At 34.2% G+C, this 27,242-nt stretch overlaps 1 protein-coding gene across 1 annotated transcript in view; it reads right to left on the bottom strand.

The window, feature by feature from the left end:
• The window catches only part of alk (ALK receptor tyrosine kinase), an 860,900-nt gene that overhangs the window by 355,902 nt on the left and 477,756 nt on the right, over positions 1 to 27,242 (bottom strand). The window lies entirely within an intron of this gene.

The following is a 27,242-nucleotide window of genomic DNA, read 5'->3' as shown; positions in this document are numbered from 1 at the left end:
TCATCTGTCTCCTCATAGCCTCTCGCTGCGCTGTTGAATAATTAAACTTCTGGCTCAGTCAGCTGGCTAATTAAATCCGCCGTTGTGCGCGGGACGGGACGAGGCGTCTGCCGCAGCCTCCGAGGAGGGAGCTGCAGCTACGGAGGAGGGACGGGGAATGATAAACACCACCCTAATTAATCTGTTCGCTTATTTGAATATCACACATCTGGCTATAGCATGGACGTAAGCTGTCGCTAACCATGCCTTAAAATCAGCGATACTGTTACTTTGCCTTTTGTGATGTTTTGCTGGAATGGCTTTGTAAATGACATTTCGTGGAAGAAAGTTTGGTCGTTATACAAGATTTTTTATAACTCTTGTGTACTGTTCAAATTGACTATTCTTTCTTTAAAAATGGCTAATTTTACCTTTTCCTGACAGGAAAAACTACCAACAATTGGTAATGCATGATAATAGAGTTTCATGGCTTTGCAATAAAATCGTCTCCTTGAAATTTTAGGGTTCTGCTTTCTAAAAGATTTTGAGATATTGAGCTTCAAAGTATTTGTATTCCCTGTAGCAAACAATATGTGTGTAACAGTTCTTTTTCATAGATTAACATGACAGAGACCCTAAATGTACTCTAAATGTAAATTATCAAAGTTCTCTTAAAGGGCACCTAGATTACCCCTTTTTTCAGATTTAATATAAGTATTTTGTGTCCCCAAAATGTGTCTGTAAAGTTTGAGCTCAAAACAACCATCATTTGTATGATGAGTATACATCATGAGTATTTGTTATAGCTGTCTGAAGTGTCTGTATTATAACCGGTAAAACTTGGTTGCTGTTTTTTTTGTACTGGGCCTTTAGGGCTAGTCCTCCCTGCCCACCGTTCCCACGTGCCTGCCAGCAACATGCCTCAGTCGCCACCCTCGGCTGCCTCAGGAAGCAGATCTCACGTCGCGTTTGTGAGAAATACTACAGTAAGAATTTTAACAATCAGTATTTGATGCATTTTTTTTTGTTGCAACCATGAGTAACACACAAAGTTGTTACAAAGTTCACGCGCACACACAGCGAGGACACACACACATAACGCAGACACACACCAATAGCGCGGACACACACACACACACACACACACACAGAGAGAGAGAGCATTCTGCACTCTGTTTGGAGGAATATGTGACGGGATACAGGTTAATCCTCACTGCTGTATGAATATCTGTTACGCAGCTGCCAATCAATTCGGTGGGCAGGGGGACCGCACTCCTACGTAAAGTTGTGGTCGATCTGAAAACCGCTCCAATTGGTCCACCATTTTTATGTTGTAAAATTGAAAAAAAAAAAAGAACAGGGTGTGTTTATATCACCCCAATATGACGGTCTATACAGTACATCTACACACGTCTGTCCAAACAGCTTGAAAAGTAGATTTTTCACCATAGGTGCCCTTTAAATTTGCAATTTGGGGTCAAATAAATGGGGCAAATGCAGATAGAAGCTTCTAACTCTAAACAGTCATTTTCTGTTTGGAATTATAAGGTTCTATCTGCCAGATCATTAATCGAAATCCAATCAGTTTGCTTATTCATTTAATTAAAAAAAATGGTGTTGTATCAAATTGCTGATGTTTGAGAAAGTAAAATTTCTATAACATTTATTTGATGTTTTAATATGATTTTTTTTCTTGTTCAAACTAAGCATACAAGGCTGTGCTAAATATGTTGTCCAGTGCAGATGTTAATTTTATCTAATTAATATGGTAATATTTATTGTTGTAATTAAGACCCCATTAATTAAATTAAATAGTTGCCCTTCAATGCTTAAACCCTGTAAATCTACTGTTGCAGAATTACAACATCACTTTTAACAATTTAAAAAACCATAAGCAAATGTTTTTTTCTTCTTTTTTTCTCAAAACCATATGTACATGATTAATGGGTCCCCTTGTGTGTCCTCACAATGCAATTGGATAGAAAAAAAATTGCTTATAGGTCTGGTCATCCTGCCATGAGTGTACTCTACCTTCAGTCTTTGCATTAAGCTGATCTTCTTTTTTTACGTCTGGATTTGTCAAGATTTAATTAAGTAAAATTCCTTAAATATTTTTTTAGTTTCAATGTCTAGAACACACACACACACACACACACACACACACACACGCACACACACAGAAAGATAGATAGATAGATAGCCTGTTGCATTGTTCAGGGACAGGTGTGAATGGTCTTGAATGAGAACCTGTTAGTGTTTTGGGGAGATGCATGTCTCCATTTTATGATAAGTAGAGACCATAATAGGCCATTCAGACAGTATTGTTTGAACGTAGTGAACATTTGATTAGCATTTCTATTGCTCTTTTTTATATATGTTTGGGTCTTACAGGGTTAATATCAAATTTAAAGACTTAAAGATTTAAAGAAAACAGACAATGAGCAAATGAGTTGTTTAACAAGTTTAATAAACACTGAAAATAGTTTCACTGACTATATATACTGTATATACATTTAAAGTCAGAATTATTCGCCCCCTTTTATTTATTATTATTATTATTTTTTTAATATTTCCCAAAATATGTTTAACAGAACATGGGAATTTTCACAGCAGGCCGGTGGAATGACAAAAAGTTGATCCTGATTGATCCTCGTGTGTGCATTCGAAATGCTGATTGGCTCACAGAAAAAACATTATAGAGCTAAGCTAGAGTTTGACTTTGTAGATAAAACCCTTTTTTGTTTGTTTTTGTTTTGTTTGTTAATAAGAAAATGTGAATAACTCAATTTTGTCAAAAATGTCAGAAAGAACTTTGAATTTCTAAGGTGTCAAAATGTCATTATAATAGATGTCAATGGGGCAAAAACAGCCCTGAACATCATGAAAGCACAGGACGTTTGCACAGTATTGAGTTTTTGAAACCTTTCAAAGCACTTTCTCAACATATGTGTCAAAATAAGATTTGTCACCAAAAATTGTTCTATTTGAGGTAAGACAGACAATAAGACTCAAAATCACCCTAGAGTAGGTGAAAACATCCCCAACAGCACATAAGAGTTAATAATGAACAAAATAAGAGAAGTTACCATTAAACATTCATAAATGACACACTGTAAATACATAACTGTTAATTAGTCGTTTCCGTATTTTGTAATTCTCAGGTGTTTTCCATTTATTTATGGTTGTGAATTGCATTATCGGATGTTGTTCTATGCTCTGTCAACTTTTGATGTTGAAAATTCAACTTTACAGTTTACTAGTAAGTTTATGGACACTTTAAATGTTTAAAAAAATTTAATATATAAGAAATAATACTGTATATAGAGAAATAAGTCTGCAAAATAACAGATAAATGTACTGGCAGTTAATTACAAGGTTTTGTAGCATATATACAAGACCAACCCAGACAACATATCACTTTAAACTATTAAAAATGTCAACAAAATTAACTTTTTTATCTTGCCAAGGTTAAAAGTTATTTGAAGAATGATCAAGGTCACATAATGTAATTAAATTGCATAAAAAATGAGTAAAAAAAAACAAATAAAAACATGAATCACAGAATACCGAAAACCGATATTTTTACAGTTTATCCAGATGAGTGGTATCTTAAAAAGCTTAAAGGGTTAGCTACCACCCAAAACTGAACATTTACCCACTATTTACTCAATGTTCAACTTGTACCAAATCTTTATGAGCCTCTTTCACCTGTCGAACACAAAAAGAAGGCATTCTGAAGAAAGTTGAACACCTGTAACCATTGACTTCTATAGTTTGGAAAACAAATGCTATGAAAGACATAGTAAATATCATTGATTAGGTTCAACAGGAGAAAGAAACTCGACTAAAGTTTGAAAAACAAATGAGGAAGAGTAAATGATGAGAGAATTCTAGGTTTTGGTGAAATGATATCAACATTTGTCAAGAATATTTTTAAAGTTGTTTTTTTGTCTAGTGAGACCTGGAACTTTTGCACATCTCTTTTGGAATTACCCTGGCTCAGCTGCATTTAAGTCTGAAATTTTAATTTTATTTCATAAATGTCAGATTTGGAATTTGCATTAAACAATTTTATCTTTGATTTCCATGAATGTGTAAATGAAAGTCATATTTAGTTCATAAACCTTATTTTCCTTGCTAAATTTCATATTCACCCAAGTACATTTTGTAAATGTAAACTTGTTTCTTTTTTCAAGATTTAAAATTGAAATGAAACAACTGTGTTTAGAGTCTATTGGGACTTCAACAAACTTAAAATCAATAAGAATGAGTACTTTGATGGACTTGGCATCTGATTTAGAGTAAATGACTGTAGAAACCTGGATAGTTGTTTGACTGATGATATTTGTTGTTAACGTTTTTCAAGCAGTCAATAATAATAATGATAAAATCCCCATAGTTTGCATTTAAGCGTGTTTGGGTGTCTGCAGCTGTGCCTGCTGGAAACCGGCATGTGTAATCAAGTGGGAAACTTGTTGAGCATGACTGAATATGGTGATAATAGTTTCCAATCAGTGGAAGATCATGCTTCAAGATTTCAGTAGTACCCTGCTGAGGCGAACAGGCTTCAAATGCTCTTCAACACAAAAAGCTGCTATTTATCCCTTTTCATTTGATTTCCAAGTAACAACATAAACACTCCATTTAGCAACATACCTGCAAGCTGAGTTCTTGAATTTTAATAATTAGTTCATGTTGATCTCGCGCGGCTACACTGGAAACAGAACAACATGCATATAAAGCTACATCTGAAGTCTCTCTAAAGATGTGATAGAATCTGAAATGAGGATACAGCCAGTGCTTTCTAAGTTTTCATACTAAAAAGATTTTGGAGCCTAACAAGTTTATATATATATATATATATATATATATATATATATATATATATATATATATATATATATATATATATATATATATATATATATATATATATATATATATACTGTAAAAAGTTGACCTTAAACTCACAGTAAATTACTAGCTAATAATTACATTGCTTTCACAGTAAAATACTGTATGTAAATTCACAACAAATTACTGTGAGCTAGTTCACAGTAATTTAAGGTGATTTGGTTACATTAAATTACTCTGAAATTACAGGCATATACTGTAACTTCACGGTAGATAGTAAAGTCCATTTCTGTGATTTCACAGTATTATCGTGTAGAATTACCTATATTTTACTGTGAAGCAGGTTTTCCTCGGCTAGTCATTCTGACATTTACCCTGACTTAAAATCATTTTGGGTGTTTAACAGTGTTTTGGTTTTATGAATCAATTACTTTTGTTCCAGTTTATTATGTTTTTGGCTGAGCAGAAAGTTATGTTCATTAAAAAATTATTTCATATTCCCATGTTAACCTTACAAAATTAAATAAAAGTGCAGTTCACAAAAAAAATTATTTACTTTGACATTCATGTCATTTCAAAACAGGATGAGTTATTTTTGAAGATGTAACCAAATTGTTTTGGGGGCTGCAATAACATTCTGTTATTTCTAAATATAAAAAAGTGCCAATCTTAGCATAATGTCTATGTTGAATGAAATAAAAAGAGTTTGAATTCCTAAAACTAACATGCAAAAGATATAGCCCTTTTTTACAGTAATTTGCTGTAATCATGCTAATTTAAATAATTTAATTCTAATACAACACATTACTGTGAATATTTCCAGTTAAATTTTGTAATTCTTGTCAAAATTATTAGCCTCCCTTTAATTTCTTTTTGCTTTTTTAAATATTTTCCAAATGATGTTTAACAGAGCAAGGAAATTTTCACAGTATGTCTGATAATATTTTTTCTTCTGAAATTCTTATTTGTTTTATTTCGGCTAGAATAAAAGCATTTTTAATTTTTTTAAAAAACATTTAAAGTTTAAAAGTATTAGCCCTAATTACCCTAACCTGCCTAGTTAACCTAAATAACCTAGTTAAGCCTTTAAATATCACTTTAAGCTGTAGAGAAGTGTCTTGAAAAATATCTAGTCAAATATTATTTACTGTCATCATGGCTAAGATAAAATAAATCAGTTATTAGAGATGAGTTATTAAAACTATTATGTTTAGAAATGTGTTGGAAAAACTCTCTGTAAAACAGAAATTGGGGAAAAAATAAACAGGGGAGCTAATAATTCAGGGGGGCTAACTGTATATATTATACAATTTAATAATTTAAACTTTGCGTTTGCTCACATAACATTTGCGTTCTCTTACAAAGTGTTTACGTTCACTTGCAAAATGTTAGCTCAAAGCTTTTGAAAGCTTCAAAATAAAAGTCACTATCCAAAACCATTATAAAACATAAGAGCCAGGATCAAATCAAAAACTACTCCGTCTGTGTTCTATGGTCAAGTCCCAAACACCAAGGATGGCTTAAGGGTGATTAAATCAAGGGATATTTTTTTTTAATTTTGGGGTGAACTATTACTTATTTATATTTATCTCCTCTATGATAGCAGTTGAGTAGCACTACTCTATTTTAAACAGTAGACACCTTCTAAATAAATGCGTTTATAGCTCAAATGTTCAAGTTGTTGCTTATATGATTATATGTTTTGAAATTAATGAATAAATATGTCCAGTTAAAGACAAACTATACCTTTCGCTGTACATTCGTTATGACAGTCTTCTATAATCCATGTAAACCTTACAGCGTGTTCCTGTCATTCTTCCAGGTATTTTAAAACCGTAATCTCTTAAAGAACCATCCTCCCACGTGTCATTTCGCACAACGATTCAAGATCCACGCCTTAACATCAATACATTGCCATAAATCATTTGCATTGTCGTTTTCGCCCACAGCCAAATCACTGCAGTGGACATAGAACAGTGTTCTAGCAGTAAACAAACATCATCAAGTGTCGAATTAGCAAAGGATGTTGACCTCAAAAAATGTGTACACCGTAAATGTATTAGTACATGTACTGTTTCATCTTATTAATATTCCTTTGCTTCTCAACTCCCATGATGGAGCATTTGCAAAATAATCTCTAATAAGGCAAAGCAGAACAGGGGAGCTGAGTGTGTTTTTTTTTTTTTTTTCATAAATGGAGTTATTACATGCTTTTAATGCAACCTAATCAGGTAATAACACCACTCAGGAGGAGTTCGGCTCTCTAGTCATATTTCTTTTGTAGCTGTTCAAATAAATAGCCCCGAAAGGACTTTTAGCTGGCTACAGATCTGTCACTGCTGGGGAACTAGCGGAGGCCAAAGGTGTTTGTGCTGGAGGGGGTCGCGCTAATTTATGCATTAATTCCTTTTCGTCTCCCTCTACAAAGTCAGCCAGTGATTTGTTTATATAATTTTACTGCCATCAGGTCTGTTTATCAAAGCTGTTTCAGGTCACCACTACCTGTCACTGGCACTTTCATGTTCTTTATTACACCCACTGTGACCATTTACTCTTGTCTTTGACAACTTGCCAAAAAAAGAAAACGCACAGAAACCCATTGATATCTTTTTGTACACGTTCTGATTTCAAAAGTCAATTTCTTTCTGCAAATGGAGGAGGCTGGATAATTTTCTCCTGCATGACTCAGTTAATTCGGGCCTTTGTTTCTCATTGAACTCTTATAAATCACAGTGGCCAGCGAGCAAAAAAGACAAAAGACGCCTGGGCAAAGGAGTGGAACATTAAACACAATATTTTATCAAAGCAAATTCTTCACCCACGGTCACTCAGAAGGGTCTTTATTCTCAATTTTTAGCCGCCGATCAATGTGGAGCAGAACTTTGCACCCTTTTCTGAAATCCCCATCACCGTATAGTGTCACAGAAATCTAACCAGGGAGGCATATTACTTATTGATTTTATTTCTCATCCAAGAAGGAGGGCACAAAAAAGACACACTTTTTATTCTAAAATGATATATATATAAACTAAATCTAATGGATGAACGCCATGTTGGTGCTTTATTTTTCAATTATCAGACGAAAGGTGATTTATCTTGATCACCAAGTGAGGCTAATTTCTTTTGCTTACCCAAAAATCTACTGCTGTCACATTGGGTTTCTTCAAGATTTTCCTATGGTGTTTTATAATGAAAAAAAAGTCATTTAATGAGTAAAAATAAAGTTTATGGCAAACAAATCTCAACATATATCAAAAATAACACAGTTTCAAACATGCTGGAGCAGAAAATGATTCAGCGATTCAGCGATCTATTCATAAAGACAACTCTTTGCTTAGTTTCTTAATGAATCAGCTTTTTTGAACAAAACATTTGAGTCGGTTAATGATAGGGTCTCATTACCACCTGCTGGCAGTTTAAAGGTGATAATACCAACACATTCTCATGGCAATTCCTAACTTTTTGATTTAGTGGCTAATTCGTATGAATTCATACAATCTAATTCGTACAATTTAGCATGATTTGCTCATCCCCCAATGACGGTTGGGTTTAGGGGTGGGGTTAGGTGCCACGCCTCCTTTTTAAAATTAGCCACTAAACTGAAAAAACATAAAATACTTTCGTTTTCTCATGAGATCAGGCTGGATAATACATAGGGCAACCTTTAGAACAATGTTCCTTGGCCTATTTTCCATTAAGAATGGGCTACAAAGCTGTATCTGGATCCGTTAGGTCAGTCATTTTTAATTTTCAGAGAATCTCCAATAAGAATGCTAGCAGCAAATTGCGTCTCTGGCTTGCTGGTTGCTCAGTTGCGTTGGAGCAAAGAAAAAGAGTGTGAACTCATAGCATATTATTCTGGTTATGACAAGTTCAGACTGCAGGATTTTTAAAGTATGTCACAGGTGTTTTTAAATGGCATGACTATCTGGGATAGCATTCTGTCAGTGCTGTGTTTACACTGCAGGATGGATCGGAGACAGGCGGTTTCACACTGCATGACTTGAAAAATCGCCAGCAACGTTGTCTTAGTCTACAAACTACGTCTTACAACCAAACACACCTGGAAAAAGACATGGACACAACGCGAGGCCACATAGTATATCTATTATTATTATCTACATAATGAGAGAGAAGCCCTTAGTGGGGTGGAAAATGAACTTATTTTGCTCACAAGACTTTTGAAGGCAATTGGCAATTTCTCTCAAACATTTTTCTTTTTCGACCCAGTTGTGGTTTTGCTCAGATGACACGTCAAACAGACAAATTCACAGTAGTTGTTCCTTCATTTCTTGGATCCAAATAGACCAAAAAGAAGGCCTCTGGGCTAAAATCATGCAGTCTGAACTCTGCATTAGTCATTGTGTCAACACAAAATAGAGTTTTTATGTAATTCAATGCTTACAATTTCAACAGCTGTCCAATTTAAAGGGGCAGTAAGCGATTTAGCGTTCTTACTATGCTTTTATGTTGATCTAAAGGTATGTTTGTTTTGTGCTGACTCATTGTGCATTTATTATATTCAACTTTTTATAATTGTTAATTGTAGACATAGACATCCACTCTTGCATTCAGTTGATTGCAAGGTTGGAGTTGATCATTTAATTATTAGAATTATTTCTGTTACAAAAACACATCTGATTCATAAGACATGCACTAACCCCTTGGTGCCATATGGGTTACACTGTAAAAAAACGATAACTTAAAAATTTGAGTAAAACCAAAGCCTGATAAGTCTGCTTATTTTTATAATTATGGACATTGTTTATTTACTTAATATTTTAAGGAAACAGCTTTACTCGCTTATTTAACGTCAAGTCAACTAATCACTTTTTACATTGTAGCTTCAAAATAAAAGCCACTATTCTATACAGCATGAAAACACATGATAATTTACTCCTCCGACTGTGTTTTCTGACAGAAAAAAGTCATATACACAGAGAATGGTTTGAAGGTAAGTAAATTATGGGGTAATTTCCAGTAAAACCTTAGTTAAGGTCACAATTAATGCTATTAACTACTGGCTCATTACCTGCATATTATTAAGATATTAATTATTCATTAGTAGTTATAAATTATGATTGTATTCAGCATCCCTGTATTGGGTCCTACACAATACATAAACCCAACTTCTACCTTACTAACTATTAATAAACAGCCTAAATAGTAATTTATTAATCTAGTAGTGTCACTGGTTTGTTAATATTGACCTAAACTAAAGTGTTACCTATTTTTATTATTTTTATTTATTTTTTTATTTATTTTATTTTATTTTTGTGAACTGTTCTTTAATAATTAAAGACAACATGTTTACTCACTTAATTTTCCTCAGTAAGTCAACTAATTCCTTTAAAATAAACATATTTACTCAAATTTTAAGTCATCTAATAACTTTTTACACTGTACATACACTACCTGACACAAGTCTTGTCGCCTATCCAAGTTTTAGGAACAACAAATAATAACTTGGCTTCTAGTTTGTCATTTGGTATCATAAGTGGCTTATTTAAAAGGCAAAGGCCTCTAGATTAAGCTTATTTTACTAAATAAAATATGATCATGCTTTGATTTTTTTTATTACTATTTAATCAGGACAGTAAGGTCTGACTTTGGTAAGACAAAAGTCTTGTCACTTAACAGAAATACTGTACAGTGTAGAATATAAAGTCATGGTGCAGTGGAAAAAGAATTAATATTGTTTATGACTTCCATGGGCATCTTTAAAATCTGAGCATCTGAGCATCTTACCCCAGACATGCTCAATAATGTTCATGTCTGGTGACTGGACTGGCCAATCCTGGAGCACCTTGACCTTCTTTGCTATGTAATGGGCAACACTTATAATCTTGACACCTCAGGTTGTTAATGTTGCCATCTACTTTGCGGATCTCTTGCATGCCCCCATACTGAATGTAACCTCCTACACCAAACTTATTTCGGTGAGCATTTTGGGTCCATGCGGGTTCCAGTGGGTCTTCTGCAGTATTTGTGATGATTGAGATGCAGTTCAACAGATGATTCAATGGAAAAACTCTGACACTTTTCCAAATTATCAACTAGAAGTCAAGTTATTTTTTGTTGCTTTTACAACTGGGATCGACGACAAGACTTTTTGTCAGGTAGTGTATTATGTAGATCTGGCTGTGAAAGACTATATGTTTAATTAATACAGCTATATTGCTGTTCACATACTGTGAACAAAAAATGCAAATGATGCATTTAAGTTCTACATAGAGACATTTGCCAAACCCCCTCTCTCCTCTGGCTATGTGTTCACTTTGAATACTGTGGTCAGATGTGTAAATAGTGTGTTTCACCACCACTACACTGCTGCTTTACAGTCATATGTCATGTTTTTTTCCATGAGATATCTATGAAATCATCAGTCTTTTTTTTTCTGTCCTTCTTCTCAAAGCACTTTTTCGACCTTTTCCTTTTAGCTCTTTTACTATTCCACCATTATTTCTGACCTTTGAATGATTTGCTCTACACAGAACTATTGCAGCTTTGGCAGATTAAGTTCTATGAAGTATGGTTTAATAAGGAATGCGAGGTTTTTAAAAAGGGAAGGAGGATAAACAAAACATTGAATAATATCAGATCAGACAAAATGGTATGATTGAAGCCATAAATTAAACACAGAATTATAATTAAATTTTTTCCTCAACAGAAAATGTGTAAGCTATGTAAAATCAATCAATCAATCAATCAATCAATCAATCAATCAATCAATCAATCAATCAACCAACCAACCAACCAACCAACCAACCAATCAATCAATTAATCAATCAATCAATCAACCAACCAATCAACCAAACAATTAATCAATCAATGAATCAATCAACCAACCAATCAATTAATTATTAAACGAGCACAACTAAATACAAATAAAAAATACATATAAATAAAAAAATAATAAACTTACAAACATATACTACTACTACTACTACTACTAATAATAATAATAATAATAATAATAATAATAATAATAATAATAATAATAATAATAATAATAACAATAAAAATAATAGTTATTATTATTATTATTATTATTATTATTATTATTATTATTATTATTATAAACTTGAATCTCATGAAAATTGTCTTTATTAAACCTTTAGTCTGGTAAATGAACTCAGTCAGAGTTCAGAAGTCTGTAATCTCTACACTACACAGTGATAAATCTTCTGAAGCTGTGCTGCTCAGGATATAACTTCACTATATTTGCTTGTCAGATCCCCGATAATTTAGTTTTGTCTTATGCATGTGTTTACTTTGAGTTAAGGAGAGAATTGCTGAAAGATTGTGATCGTAAAATTAATTAATAACAGTTTTCATTGATCGACCGTGTTGCAATGGATTGTGAGTATTTTCCAGAGGGGTGTGATCTGGATTCACATTAGCCTCAGATATTTAAATTAACTATTTAATGTAGGTTCAGTGCTCTTATCTGCATCCATCCATCCATCCATCCATCCATCCATCCATCCATCCATCCATCCATCTATCCATCCATCCATCCATCCATCCATCCATCCATCCATCTATCTATTCATCTATCCATATATCTATCTATCTATCTATCTATCTATCTATCTATCTATCTATCCATCTATCTATCCGTCTGTCTGTCTGTCCGTCCGTCCGTCCATCCATCCGTCTGTCTGTCCATTCGTCTGTCTGTCCATCCATCCATCCATCCATACAATTTCCTGTTTCAAGAATTTAATTATTTTTTACAGGTTTACCACAGACATCTAATGACAACATTTATTAAAACAACTGACTGATGGTTTAGACCTTCTTATAAATAGATGTAGAAAAGACAGAACAGCTTCAAGCTGCAAAATCCCTAAACAACAGATGTCTTTTGATTGTTAGAAATGAATGTGTCTTTGATGGCATTCTGGAAAGATTAAAAATGGAACAACAATCATTACAAACTCATTTTGAAAGTAGACATGTACAAAAAAACATATACAGTCAAGCCCAAAATTTACTTAAAGTTACTTTTATTCAACCAGTGAGTTTATTATTCATTCATTCATTCATTCATTCATTCATTCATTCATTCATTCATTCATTCATTCATTCATTCATTCATTCATTCATCCATTCATTCATTTATTTAATTATTTATCCATTCATTCATTCAATCATTCATTAATTCAATCATTCATTCATTTATTTTCATCGGAAATGACATAGACTTCTCCCAAAAGATAATAAAACATTTTTTTTTCTTGTTTTATTTATGTTTTTATTTATTAATATATTTGTTCTTTCTTTCTTTATTTCTTTATTTACATTATATATATATATATATATATATATATATATATATATATATATATATATATATATATATATATATATATATATAATTTATTTTTTTATTAATTAATTAATTAATTAATTAATTATTTATTTACTTTATTATTTATTTATTTGTGTTTTTTATGTTTTTACATATTCATTTATTTGTGTTTTATTTGTTTTTATTTATTTATTTATGCTTTATTTATGCTTTATTTATTTATTTGTGTTTTATTTATGTTTATATATATATATATATATATATATATATATATATATATATATATATATATATATATATACATTTTACTAATATTTTATTAACATTTTTTAAAATTTATTTGCATTTATTTATGTTTTATTTATGTTTAACATATTTTTTTCATGTATTTATTATTATTTTTATTTATTCATTTATTTATTTCAACAGAAATGAAAGGCTTCTCCCAAAAGATAATAAAACATTTATTTATTTATTTATTTATGTATTTATTTATTTATTTATTTATTTATCTCACCTTTTTTCACTTAGGTGTTGATAAATGATTGTTTGCTGATTCAAATATGAGTAGTGAATTTATAGATGTTAAAGTGTATATGATGTGTATATGATCATTTTAAAATATGCATATTTTTGTATAAATGATTATTTTTTTTTGCCATTTCTGAATGCCTTTTTTTAATATAATCTCAACTATTGCTTAACTAAGGTGGATTGTAAATAAAAAGATTGTTAGCCTTATTTTCTCTCTCTCTCTCTCTCTCTCTCTCTCTCTCTCTCTCTCTCTCTCTCTCTCTCTCTCTCTCTCTCTCTCTCTCTCTCTCTCACACACACACACACACACAAACACACTTTTTTCTTTCCTTCTCTGGTCTGACTGATTGGTACAACCCAAAACATGACAACAATTGATCATTTTCAGCAGCAATAGTCAGCTTTGTTCAGTTTGGTGGCATTGTTTACATCCCATGCCTCCAATATAGCCGACTGATGGCGGACACATCATAAAAAACACTCAATTTCAATTAAATGGATTTTGGGAGCTGGCTAGTATTTTTCATAACATCTACACCTCACTTTGTTCTTCTCAGTGTTCCCTTTTTTGTGGTATCATAGAGCTGAGTGGAGATCAAAGTTCCCTGTGTCAGTTGAGGAAACGTCAAAACAAAGAAAAGAAAGAATGAATCAAACAAGCAGGTGCTCGTGCTGCTGCGACAGAGCACCGTGTTGTCTTATTAGCCTAATGAGCGTTGCCAGATGCGATGCTTTTCACCGCTCGTGTTCGTTTACTGCTCGAATGATAATATCTTCAGAAGCCCACGTCATTTGATCTTACATTGATTTATTTGCTACGTCATGTTTATTTTTTGCTCAGTGCAGACTTGAGTCCTGCCAGTTGCAGACCATTTGCATATAGCCGGCTTTGTTTGTGTAAAAGCAAGGTCATTTGTTTCATTTCATACCTTGGATGGTTACGATGATTTTTGAGGTCATGCTGGATTGCAGATTGTCACTTCTTCAATATGGGGACATACACTGTAAAAAATAAATCTTGAGGCTTGTGTTTTTCATTAAAAAAAGTTATGTGGTCATTAAAAATGTGCATATTTTCTTGTAAAAAAATGATATTCTGTATTTATTATAAAATATTGAGAAGATTTGGCTAATAAAATCAAGAGATAAATTTCACTTATATTTTTAAGCAAACCAGTGCAATTATTAGGCTTCATTTGAGATTCCAGTAACGTTACCATTCGAAGTTGCGTGCGTATCTATAACATAACTGTCAACATTGGGATGTGAAAAAAAGGGATATGCCATAAAAAAATAAGGGATATGCCACCATAATAAGGGATATGACCCCCCCCCCTCTTTAAAAAAATCCCCAAATAACTAAATATGTTCATTTGGAGCTGTTTTATTGTAAATAAACAGTTAAATGGTCAGTAATATGTTTTATTATTATTATTATTTACAAAAGAAAAATTAAATAGTATACATTAGCAGCAAATACATTAGCAAACAGTTCAGCTTATTAAAATTAATAGCTATTACAATAAAATACAATCAACCTACCAAATCTCATTAGCTGTTTCTTTACTGTATAACTTACACATTCTAAATTAAAGAGCAACGAATGAATCTCTTATTTATTTAGATTTTTTGTTTTCAATAAATAGCAGGTGTCACTTTAAAAATGTACAGATCTAATGTTATAATGAAAGCTTTCGAATGCTTTCCTAACTTTTTATGCTCATTTAGGACGAAATTAGTTGTGTTTGAAAAAACCCACCAAGATCGACATCTTTATATATTATTATTATTATTATTATTATTATTATTATTAATTATGTGTATATGTTTGTTCAAACATGCACCCAAATCCCAGAATTTCACTTCGCTTCAAATTGCGTGTACAGAATCCGTTAGGGAAACAATGTCTATTTATCACTATGGAGTGCGTCAGCTGACAGTCTTGCACCACTATATGACTGTTTTGAGGATTGCATATGAAAGGGAGATGACCTGTAATGAAAAGGAAAGGTAATCCCACGATGAACAAAGCGAAAGCACAGAACTATCACATTTAAGAGCAACGAGCGGCCCCTGGTGCTTCGGCGGTATGGGTTACATATAGGGAGGCTCGACTCCCAAATCTTTATTTGCTACTCTTCAGAGAAAGACTAAAAATACGGGACAAATACTGGCCTGATCTCACGAGGAAACGTAAGCATTTTACGTTTTGTCAGTTTAGTGGCTAATTCGTACAAATTCATACGAGTTCAGTCGTAGGAAATTGTATGATTTTAAAAAGGAGGTGTGGCACCTAACCCCACCCCTAAACCCAACCATCATTGGGGGATGAGCAAATCGTAGGAAAATGTAAGAATTAGATCATACGAATTCATACTAATTAGCCACTAAATCAAAAAGTTACGAATTGCCGTGAGATTGTGTTGGAAATACGGGAAAAATACTTTTACGGGATAATAGTGCGATAGAACTGTAAAATACGGGACAATCCTGGTAAAAACGAGAGGGTTGACAGGTATGATCTCTAATAAAGCTTGTCGTTTGATGCCATGTCTCAAGGAGCGTGTACCTTATTATGTGGCTTACCTCAGTTCATTTGCATATAAACTGCATGCTCACTGAGGGCGGGATCACGTTAGCTGTAATGAGGCAATGAGGAGAATCCATCCTTACTTTTATACGGATTACATGACAAGAGATTATGCGTTTTCGACTTGAATTGGTTAATGCAAAAGTAGACATATCAAGCTTTCTTTAGATATATCCCTCATACATGTTTGTTGAATATTTGCTGAGTTTCCGTTCATTTTAATGATGTGTTTTTTCTGACATGGTCTATGTGTTGCGTGCGTGTCATGAAGGCGAGTGTAATGTCAAAGCCTCATGGGCATGGTAGCATTAACTTTAAAGAGCTCAGACTGAGAAACTAGACATAGCGTTGGTTTCATACTGATTACTTTATCAAACAGTATTTGTTTTCAACATGCACTCGCTGCATTTAAAAGTAGACACTTCAAGCGATATAGATATGTGTCTCTTGTCCGTGTGTTTTGTTTTCGCGGAGTTTCAGCGCATTTTACTGATGCGTTTCTAAATACAGTTCATGGAGAGAGAAAAGAGAGATTGCCTACATTGTTTATTATCCTTATTTTGCAAAAACACATTGTTGTCATTGTGAGTGCACACAATAAAAACTAGACACTTAACAGATTCGATTGATGTATTGATCTTATCTGTACGATCAAAACTGAAAGTGTAATTTAAGTTCTTTGCAGCGGTTTGACGAGAAGACGCTTCAAAAAGCATATACACGGTCTTCGACCCCTGTGGGTTAAGCTAATAAAATTGAGGAAAGATGGCTTCATGTTTATTTTAAGAAAATTCACTCAACTAAGTGGATTTGAATGAGATGTTTGCATTTGAATCTCAACAACAGCAGTGGTCAGACGACTTTTTGAAGAAGCAGATCAACAATGAGCAGTGAGTCACTGCATTTATTTATAATGCCGTCATTTCCATCACTGCAAATCACTATGAGAATTAAGGCTGAGTTTGACATGTTTAATATAGTCTGAGATAAATAGAGCACTTTGAGCAGGAATTGTGTAGGAATTATACATCCCGCTCTCCCTCGTGAAGCAAAACGGAAGTAACTGCAATTCACTGAAACTGGAATTCATCAAAATCAAAATCATCAAAAATTCCGCTAGTCCTGGCTCCATATTACAGCAAATTTCTATTGACCCTACTGTTGAAATGTCCACCTTTACAGCAGAAAAAAAGGTGTTTACAGCCTGGGACAAAGAACAATTTTGGTTCATATAGAAAATATTACCCTTCATGACAACTGTGAGGGGGGTGAATTTTTTATAACTCATCCATTTCCTTTATATTAGGTTTTATTAAGTCTGCATAATTAAGGGTGTGGCCACTTGAGTGACAGCTAGGTCTCGCTGGTCGCCGTCACTTCACCTCAGCTGATTCCAACTGATTAGCCGCTGAACTCTGCGTATACATTGCATTTTAGTTTTGTTCTATGTGGCTTTACACCGTCAATTGGTATTTGGAATTATTTCTTACAATTATCAGATGCTATGGCATGCTGTGCACTTAATTGTGCTCACAAACCATTTACATGGCCTCCATTTCCCAGATGAGTGAAATTACATACTTATATACCATCTCTATAAAAGTATTTGTTTTATTTAAGATCAATTATCATTTTCTTTAGACCTGTAATGCACTCCAGAATCTGACAGATTGATTAGCTGTAGGCTTTAAAACAGTCATCTGAAACGTTGTACAGTGTTATGCCTGAATTTCATAAATAGCCTTGCATTTACTAACACAGACTATAATTGAAGTGTTTGGAAGTAATTTGCATTTTCCTCCTGTAGAAAACCATCATAAGACCAATGCTTAGTGGCTCAATGTATTGGAACAGTGTGTTTTAAAAAACTAAACACTTTATTGATATAGTGTACAACCAAGCACATGAGGTCAGAACACAAACGAGTCGCAGGTAATAAAGCGTTAAGCGTTTCTCCCAAAGAAAATCCTGTCTAAGAAAAATGCTAGTAGGCGTCTGTGGCTTCGCTCACGCTCCGCCTCTTTGCCCTTGTTTGTAAACCCCCGGCCGATGCGATGATGCGCAAACAAAATGGTGATGGTTGCCACGCCTACTTGTTGAGCTTAGTATCACCAAGAGGCGACACTCAATAGAATGTTTCATTGCAACAGCAGCGCCCAGCAACAGCTGCGCAATTCCGCCATTTTGGAGTGGAAGCGATTGGCCATCCATTTGACAGCTTATTGCTGTCACGATGGCAAGCAGCTGCTTTGTTTTTTATTTATAATATATTTTAACCATTTTCCTAAAACTGTCACTTTTAGGTGAACTTATTTTAAATTACTTTAATAGTTTAAGCACTGGCATAATACAAATCAATACTGGCATGTTAAATTAAATTAACATGACTTTAAAAATGAGTTGATAACAGATTAACAGTACTTTTTGTTGCAGTATTATGTTATAATAGTATATAAAAAATATCAGTGTTGTCTGCTAAAGGAAGACTAATAAAGCTTTTATTTAAAAAGCCTCTTCTCCAAAGTGATTGAATTCTGACACATAAATTCATAATTTTTTATTCATGATTTTTAATGCTGTAATTAAAAATCACGAAGGCCATACATCTAGATAAAGTAGTTTTTGTTGTGGGAATACTCATTTTTTGTATCACTCTAATTTAAGAAAAGCTAAAAAATAGTTATTTTACTAAGCTTACTTTCATGTTGTGAGTGAAAAAGATATTTTAGATACCAGATAAAGTAAACTTAGTCTTGTCAACATTTTGGAAATTGTCTGTTTTCATTAAAATATTGTTTAAAATGTTACTTTTCAAAGGGGGTGTACTTATTTATGCTGAGAGCATATATTTTAATATTTATTGTTAATATTTAATTATTATTCAGTGTTCATATTTAACTCAATATTAGAATTCATTCTGTCTAACATTAGTCAAAGAGCGTGTGATTCTAAGCTCTTTGCGTTAGTTATCCGTCCTGTTGTTCTACTGGAATTTTAATTCAAAAATGGCCACCATGTGACACTAGCGGCATCTAGTGGCTGTTTACAAAATAGCAACAGAGTGTCGCCTCTTAGTGATTCTATGCTCTTTGCTTGTAGCTTCTTTTGCGTTCTTCAGAAACCTATGGGTGACATCACAGATACTACATCCATCTCTTTTACAGTCAGGACACAGAAGAATAGCTCACTGCTGAACATTCTTTCAGTCTGGCAATGACTGATCCAATTGTCCTGATATTTACAAGTTTTTAATTATTAATTTGTGAGTGAATGAAAACAAGAATGCAGAACATGCAGCAATCCGTCACGATTTAATGTTATAAGAAATGTGCAAATGTCAGGAGGTTTAAAGCTATAAAAGTTTTCTACATGAGAATTAAAGAAACGTTTTTGCCTTTCTAAAAGGGCAAGGCTATACAGTACATTAAAAGTTGTTTACTGCTCTATCTGCTCTTCACCAGGGTTTTCTTCAAGTAGGTGACTGGGCTGGGATGCAGTGGAATAAATGTGTTTCGTTGTTCAAATGTACAAGAGTACAGAATGTTTTTTTCCTCCTGCTGTGTAGCCAACTCTTAAGATGCTCATTCTTTTTGTGCTGTTGTTAAGATACATTGTGGCAAATCATTTAGTCTCTAACTTGAGATAAATATGTTTTATTTTTTTTTTAGTATTGAAAAGTATAGAGGTAGTTGCAAACCAGGTCCTATAATCATCATCATCATCACCATCATCATCATAATCAACATTTGAACATTAAAGTTCAATGTGAACAGATTTTGCTAAAAGATATTTTTATAAAATGTTCACCTTTTTACTGTAACGTGCACTTTTTTTGTTAGTTCATTCATTTTTATTCATTTTCCTTCAGCTTAGTCCTTTTTAGAGGTCAGCGCAGCGGTCAATCAACCACTTTAGCTTAGCCGATTCACCTATAGGAAACCAGAGCACCGGAGGAAACCCCCACAAACATGGGGAGAACATGCAAACACGCCCACGTGCTTATCCATCCATCCATCCATCTATTCCTCCTTCCTTACCTCATTCAATCTATCCATCCGTCCATCCATCAACCCATCACTCAATCCGACCATACATCCTTGACATAATCCATCCCTCAATCCATCAATATATCATTCAGTCCATCCATCAATCAGCCAATCCATCCATCCATGACTCAATCCATCCATCATTCAATCCATGCATCCATCACTCAATTCATCCATCTATCACTCAATCAATCCATCCATCTATCCATCCATCCATCCATCCATCTATCCATCCTTCCTTGCCTCATTCAATCTATTCATCCATCCATCCATCCATCAACCTATCACTCAATCCGACCATACATCCTTGACTCAATCCATCACTTAATCCATCAATATGTCATTCAATCCATCCATCAATCACACAATCCATCCATCCATGACTCAATCCATCCATCATTCAATCCATGCATCTGTCACTCAATTCATCCATCTATCACTCAATCAATCCATCCATCCATCACTCAATCCATCCATCCATCTATCCATCCATCCATCCATCCATCTATCCATCCTTCCTTGCCTCATTCAATCTATTCTACCATCCATCCATCAACCCATCACTCAATCTGACCATACATCCTTGACTCAATCCATCACTCAATCCATCCATATATCATTCAATCCATCCATCAATCACCCAATCCACCATCCATGACTCAATCCATCCATCAATCACCCAATCCATCCATCCATGACTCAATCCATTCATCAATCACCCAATCCATGCATCCATCACTCAATTCATCCATCTATCACTCAATCAATCCATCCATCCATCACTCAATCCATCCATCTATCCATCCATCCATCCATCCATCCATCCATCTATCCATCCATCCTTCCTTGCCTCATTCAATCTATTCATCCATCCATCCATCCATCAAACCATCACTCAATCCGACCATACATCACTTAATCATCCATATATCATTCAATCCATCCATCAATCACCCAATCCATCCATTCATGACTCAATCCATCCATCCATGACTCAATCTATCCATCCATCATTCAAGCCATGCATCCATCACTCAATTCATCCATCTATCACTCAATCAATCCATCCATCACTCAATCCATCCATCCATCCATCTATCCATCCATCCATCCATCCATCCATCCATCCATCCATCCATCCATCAATCTATCACTCAATCCATCCACATTAAAAGTATATGCTCCTCAGTTGTACAGCTGTTTCATGTTAACCCAGGGTGTCATGGCTGAATATGTGGGTTTGAAAACAGTGATAAAGCATGTGTTAGAACTGCTGTTCTGGGTGCCAGACTGTCTTGGGAGTGTTCTGAATCTTGCAAATGGGAGTAGGTCATGGGCTTTGACCATGGTGTTTCCAAGGTCAATTTATAACTTATAGTTAAGTGCACTCAGTAGTTTTTCAGTCACATATCCGCCATCGTACCCTAAAGTGCACCTCTCAAAACATGTAACTACACATTTCGATGGCATGGATCTCCAGATCTATGATTGGTCAGTTTGGTAGTAGTGATTAGTGATAGCGGGGGTGTGAATACATATAACTTATAATTTATTATTCCTAGTCATTCTCCTGAAAAATGGAGACAGAATCTGAAGTTCTAAAACAATCTCATAAAATGAGTGCGCTTGCGCATCACAAAGCATAGATATTTACACTAGATGTCGCCTATGATATTGTTGTCTATTGAAAGAAATGCATCAATAAAGCCGCTATTTTGGTACAGAGTAGCGCGGCTATATTTGTTGTAAATCCTGTATTTGCATGGACATGTATTATTCTCCATACCTGTTCAATTTTATCTAATCCGTGTCCAGAAATGTGCACTCTTTTACTTCTGATTCTAACGGAGGGAGCAGTTAGTTTGTGAATGTTTTTCCATTATGAACTATTCGTTTGAACCATCGATATTCTTGCATCTCAATGTGCATATATCTATGGAAGGTAAATCCTGCCAATTTTAAATAAATCAAATAAACATTTGAAATGAAAATGAAAATCAGATAACCAATTTCATTTTAAAACACTGTTCGCAAAATATCTGCCAAAATTGAAATCGAAATGAAATTATTTAATTTTAATTTTCATTTTCACTTTGTTAACACATCGTCCCTGACAAATTGATAATTAAAATAAAGTTTCCTATTTAAGATTTAATTTTCACTGCATTTCCGCGTCAAGACTGCCAATATTAAAATCAAAAGCCAAACTGAAAAATAAAATGCAAACACAATTTTTACAAAGCATCTTATTAATGTTCACGCTATAATAGTGACAAAATTCAAATTAAAATGTAAATTTAAGCTTTCCTTTTATTGACACTTTTTTATTTCAGTTTTCATTTACGATTTCATTTTCAACGTCAACCTGTATGCAAAGCCTATGGTAATTAGTGGGAGGGGCGTATTTAAGTGACGTCGAGTGTTTCCACAGCTCGAGGGGAGAAGCCGCAAAGCCGGGTTTTGACAGCGAGAGTTACTAACGTTACTGTTACGTTTATTAAAAAGAATAAAATGGACAAAACGGTAAGCCAGCTTTTAAGAGAACCAGCTGCTGCATTGGAACAGCAGGAGGAACGACGGACACAGGAAACACAACCGTCAAATATTCGTCCGACAGCAGTCCTTCAGGAGTCGCGGGCTTAAATAATTTCATTTCGATTTCAATTTTGGCAGATATTTTGCGAACAGTGTTTTAAAATGAAATTGTTAATCTGATTTTCATTTTCATTTCAAATGTTTATTTGATTTATTTAAAATTGGCAGGATTTACCTTCCGTATATATCCACCTAGCGATAAAAAAAATTCTAATATTCAATAATTCAAGGTGGAATGTATGCACATTGAGGCGCAGCCACTGTTATGTTATCAGGCACCCTTATAAGTTACTTCAAGTTACTTCATTGTACGTTTAATTAGCCAACTATAATACAAGTTCCTGGAATCAGCGTCTCGTTGTCATATTTCATTTACATTTTTGCTGATTATATTCAACAAAACTAGCATAAGCCTAGAATTTAGTGCAAGTTGGTACTACTTATGCGCAAGTTGGTGCTACTACTGGGGCCTTATGGTCAGTGCAGTAAGCGACTGTATTATCATCAATAATGTTACTTGTTGAGCACAAAAGTTTGTAACATACGAAATCGTAAAAAATGAAATCTTACCTATGAAATGCCTTTATGCTTTGTTTTCTTTGTTTGCTCGTTACTACGTCCATACGCAGAGCTAAAGTCCAGTGTCTTCAGATTGGCTTTGGACTTGACTAAGTGCGGTTGAATGACTTTTGTCCTTGGAGCACTGTACACATATGGTGGCAGTGTTGACGCATGCTAGGGGTCCGTATGCGATATCTAATGTATATATCTATGGTTACAGAATAAGCTCAAGATACACATTATTCTTATCAAAATACCCAGGATGGCTTGTTTCATTTTCTACATGTTTGACCCATTTATTTGTTTCAGCTGTCTTTACCCTGTGCTGCTTATCCGATGTGTTTCTAATGCAACGTCTGTGGAATGAATGTGTGGTGGCTTTTAGAGCGGCTTTTAGAGGCACTTAATTCCTATTCCTATGCCCCATATAGTGACGCATTTGTTTCCAAAACCCAACAGGTGGACACATCTAAACTTGTTTTTATTAAACAAATATAAATATGCATATGATAATTAATACTGCTAATAATAAGACAATTGTCATTTTGTAACATTTTAATCCTTTATTTATATATATATTTTTATATGTAAATATATTTAAGTATAGTAAAGTAAATTGTCTTACATCCTGTGTATATTAAGCAATGTGTAAACGTTTGGACCTGCAGAGGGTGCACAACTAGCGCTGTCTGCGCTGGACTTTAGACCATCTTTTAGCTGGTCAATAGCTCAGTCTATTTCAGTTCCTCAAAATAGCAACTCGCCAATAATGTGCCTTAACACACCTTCTTTTTATACCAGCATGCCCATGAGACCACAAAGTGGTGCAAATGGATTTGTTTAAACAACATGGCACAAAACATGAAAATTACAGTCGCGCTGGGCTGAAAATAGCAACAAAACGCAGCATACACATCTTGCAAAGTACTGCACTGAGTGTATGATAGGGCCCAGTATGTGACCTATATATTTTTTCCATCAAATTTAATTAAACCTCCTTGTTGACTTGCAGGTCTTGAAGAATCTTAAAGTTTGGTGACTTTTTTTTTTTCTAAAATGACCACAGCATTTGAAAAAGTAATTAGGATATAATTTATTGTGTTCATATTTCCATGAAGGCTGTACACATTTAATATACAATTGTCCTTTGGGCCCTTTTGACCCACCAGCTATTCAATTCAATTAACGATTATTTGTTTTAAGCTTTTTAAAATAAACTATTGTTTCAAAGTGGCTTAACAAAAAGTGTGCATTATTGCATTACAATCGAATTCAGAAACATTAAGGTTATCAGTTAGTAATACCATTAACTAATTAACTAGTAACTAATAGCTTTTAATAGTTAAAATTATTATAGTTAACCTGCAGTTACATAGTATACAGGTGATGTCTATGTGTGCAAATTACAGTAAAAGAAGTGTATGTGTGTATTAAATGTATGTCGTCCTCAAAGTCTTCAGTGGTTGGCATCTAAAACCAGCAATGAAACCTAAGGCACAAGCTACTATTCACAAGTTAAAACCCCATCAAGTAGAAGTAAACAAAAGCTCTGAGGATTGATTCTAGGATGCCAGACTCGATTCCCTTCCAAGACTTTCTTCACACACTCATAAAATATAAACAAACCCCAACACATGAATCATGCGCCCTTGTACTGGAGCACACAGATCATGCAATAGGTTAGCAGAAGACAGACAAATGATATCTTATATAGAGCGCATCCCTGCTAAATTACATGGAAATGCCGGCAGGGTTTGATCAGTGGGCTTTCTTAACAACCAAGTGAAGCTCTAGGGATAAATGTCTCAGCCCAGCCATTTCTCAACAAAAGGAAAATGATGTTCATTTATTTGAATTACCATCGTCTACTGGGCAAAGAGCTTTACCATAGGGGAAGCAGGAGTGTGATGCAGATGGGCCAGTGTCATCTTGGTGTACACAAGGAAAGAGAGGTGAAAAGAGAATGAGAGAACTTAAGTGTGAAAAACATTAGTCTGATGTGAGATCTTTAATGGTATACTTATGAAGGGTGCATTTGTTTGATCAGAAATGCAATATAAACAGCAGGAAGAGCAGGGAAAAAAAACTATATATTTTACAAGAATATAGTTTAGACAGATTGGGTCCATGGGTTCATACGGGTTCTAATAGATCTTCTGCTGTATTTAGGATAACTGGGTTTCAGTTCAACAGATGATACTGTATATTTACACTAACTGGCCACTTTATTAGGTACACCTTACTATTACAGGGTTGGACCCCCTTTTGCATTTAGAACTGCCTTAATCCTTCATGGCGTAGATTCAACAAGGTACTGGAAATATTCCTTAGAGATTTTGCTCCATATTGACATGATAGCATCACTCAGCTGCTTAAGATTTGTCGGCTGCATATCCTTGATGTGAATCCCATTCCACCACATCCCAAAAGTGCTCTATTGGATTGAGATCTGATGACTGTGGAGGCCATTTGAGTAGAGTGAACTCATGTCATTTTCAAGAAACCAGTCTGAGATGATTCACGCTTTATGACATGGCCCGTTATCTTGCTGGAAGTAGCCCTCAGAAGATGGGTACAATGTGGTCATAAAGGGATGGAATTGGTCAGCAACTATACTCAGGTAGGCTGTGGCATTGACACAATTTTCTATTGGTACTAATGGGCCCAAAGTGTGTCAAGAAAATATCCCCCACACCATTAAACCACCACCACCAGCCTGAACCAGGCAGGATGGATCTATGCTTTCATGTTGTTGACGCCAAATTCTGACCCTACCATCCCATTGTCGCAGCAGAAATCGAGACTCATCAGACCAGGCAACATTTTTTCTTTCTTCTGTTGTCCAATTTTGATGAGTCTGAATTGTAGCCTCAGTTTCCTGTTCTTAGCTGACAGGAGTGGCACACGGTGTGGTCTTCTGCTGCTGTAGCCCATCTGCTTCAAGGTTTGATTTGTTGTGCCTTCAGAGATGCTCTTCTGCATACCTCGGTTGTAACGAGTGGTTATTTGAGTTACAGTTGCCATATCAGCTCAAACTAGTCTGACAATTCTCTTCTAACCTCTGTTATCAAGGCATTTGCACCCCAGAACTGCAGTTTTTTCGCACTATGCTCCGTAAACCCTAGAAAGAGAGGTTGTGCGTGAAAATCCCAGTAGACCAGCAGTTTCTGAAATACTGAATACTGAAAAAAATACTGAAATACTGAAAAATGGCTAATTTGTGTGAATTCATACTAATTATTTTGTATAAAAATGCCAAATTAATTGGTGTGTCCCTAAATTCCAACCCTAACCCTACCCCTCATTGGAAGATGAACAAATCATGCTAAAATGTACAAATGAGATTGTACAAATGAATTCCAAATTAGCCACTAAATTAAAGATTACAGATTGTTTTTGATATTTTTTTTATTTTTTTTTTTTTTACAAATTTTCAACTTCAGTTTTAACTTCACTATAACAAGTTTAACATTGTTACTATTGACCCTATTGGCAGGTAACACAACAATATAACCTCGCTTGTTTTGTTACTGCAAGTTAATATTGTGCATATTTTTGAGCTCATAAATAAATCTATCTATATTCTGTTTTATATTAATTTCAGGAATATTATTGAATAATTTGATATTTTTGGATAATGTATGTACAATACAAGTAATTTTTGTAAAGGATTTAAGTAGATGTATTATATGAGACATGTGCTTTGTTTACCAAACAAGTGGTCCTCATTGGATTGACATTGTAAACCTTTAATTAATTTGTTAGT

This window comes from Danio aesculapii, chromosome 17, assembly GCF_903798145.1.
Source record: "Danio aesculapii chromosome 17, fDanAes4.1, whole genome shotgun sequence".
Classification (NCBI taxonomy): Eukaryota; Metazoa; Chordata; class Actinopteri; order Cypriniformes; family Danionidae; genus Danio; species Danio aesculapii.
This window is presented reverse-complemented; position numbering and strand designations above follow the sequence as displayed.